The sequence below is a fragment of the Bison bison genome, unplaced genomic scaffold, assembly GCF_000754665.1.
Source record: "Bison bison bison isolate TAMUID 2011002044 unplaced genomic scaffold, Bison_UMD1.0 scf7180017864230, whole genome shotgun sequence".
NCBI classification, from domain to species: Eukaryota; Metazoa; Chordata; class Mammalia; order Artiodactyla; family Bovidae; genus Bison; species Bison bison.
In genome coordinates this window covers 778,544-780,395 of record NW_011494802.1, presented here as the reverse complement: position 1 = coordinate 780,395, position 1,852 = coordinate 778,544, and positions in this window count along the sequence as shown.

Sequence of the window (1,852 nt, the reverse complement as noted above, 5' to 3'; positions counted from 1 at the left end):
TGTCCACAGCCCACTGCCCTGTGTAAGCCTACCGCACGCCCAGAGGACGAGCAGACACACTGCAGGGCGTTTGGGCACGATGGTGTTTTGCACCAGACTCAGGAAACTACTCTTGCATCTGTCTGCCAGGTCTTACACTCCATCATTTCCTGGATAATCTGGTTTACAGAGTGACAGGATATTGAGTGTCTCTGAGAGTCACTAATTCTCTCCCCAGTTTTACTCCTCCTGAGAGGCAGGCTATGCCATGGAAGGAGCCCCGGCCTGGGAGTGAGGATCCAGGTTTGATTCTTGCCCTTGTTCCCTTTTTCCTGTTTGACCTTGGTTCAGTTTCTCCTTATGTGATATGGAGCCATTCAATATATATGATCTCTGGTACTCTGTACCATCTCCAAAACATTCCCTCATCTTTCTAGGAACCTCCAACCCAGGTAAATATCATGTCAGGTTCGCCAGCTGGGAAATCTAGTTTGAACAATTTCATACTAATTTTAAGCTTCAGACATGATTTTAAAAGGAAGGTGAGGGGCACAAGAAGAATAAGCTCCTGTTACTGTGTCCCAGAAGTGCCCATATCTGGATTCCTATGTCACTCCTCCTCACTGTGATGGCAGAGCCAGTGAGTGTGGGCTTTGGAGTCAGACTGCCAAGCCCAAGTCTGAGATCTGCCACTTGCTAACGGCTTTCTCAGCCTCAGCCTCCTTACCTGTAGAAATAAGAGTAGCATTTTCTTATGGAATGATTGTGAGGATCCAGTGAAAGGTCTTAGCACAGAGCTTAGCACAGGGTGAGTGTTCAGTAAGTACAACCGGATATTATGAATATCATTATGTTGCCTTCTCCAAGCAGATATTCTGGTTTCTCTATGTTTAGAAAAGATTTCATGAGAATAGTCAACATGTTAGATGGATACTCCTTGCCTCCTACCTGTTGGCCCAGTGACCTTGGTATCAGCAGGTGGCTGAGCAGATGACAGGTGTGGTGACCCAAGGCTTGGGAGAGCAGAGTGAGGGAGTGCTGAGTTCATTACCAGCAGACACACTGTGCTGGGGTGGGCCAGGATAGAGGCCCAGAGCCCCCGAGGCCCAGCCTCCTGGTCCCCTGCCGCGAAGACATCTCTCTTGCTCCCTGCCCTCAGGGACCTTGCAGTCCCTGCCCAATTTAAAGTTCAGACTCTGCAATGACACAGGTTTGCAGACTTGGCATGATGGGGCTTCAGAGACCCTAGGTTACTTGTGGTGCCCCAGAAGGGCCTGGCTGGGTGAGGTGGGCACAGGAGAGACCCTGGACAGGAATCTGAAGACCAGGTCTCACTGCAACCCTGCTCCTTGGACCTGAGGCTCAGGGGCTGTGACCCTCTGTCCTTCAGGTGGGTGTCCTGGACTTTGAAATGGAGTGTGTCCTCGCAAGAGTTCTGTGGGAACCTGCACTCATGAAAGGTTGTTGTTATAGTTTAGTTGCTAAGTTGTGTCTGAGTCTTATGGGACCCATGGATGGTAGCCCACCAGGCTACTCTGTCCATGGGATTTCCTCCACAGAAATACTGGATTGAGTTGCCACTTCCTTCTCCAGGGGATCTTCCTATCCAGGGATGGAATCTGTGTCTTCTGCATTGGCAGGCGGGTTCTTTACCACTGAGCCACCAGGGAAGGTTAAGGAAAGTGAATTGCTGTACAGGGTGAGGCCTGGACACTTGCAACAGACATGGAGTCAGGGTTTTAGCTGGTTGTGTGAGTTTCTGCAGGTCCGCTTTTCTGTTTCTCTTCCCATGCCATTCTCTTTCCTTCACAAGGAACAATGACAACTTGACACAGCTCAGGGATTAAAAAATAGCCTTAAACAACACAGCAGC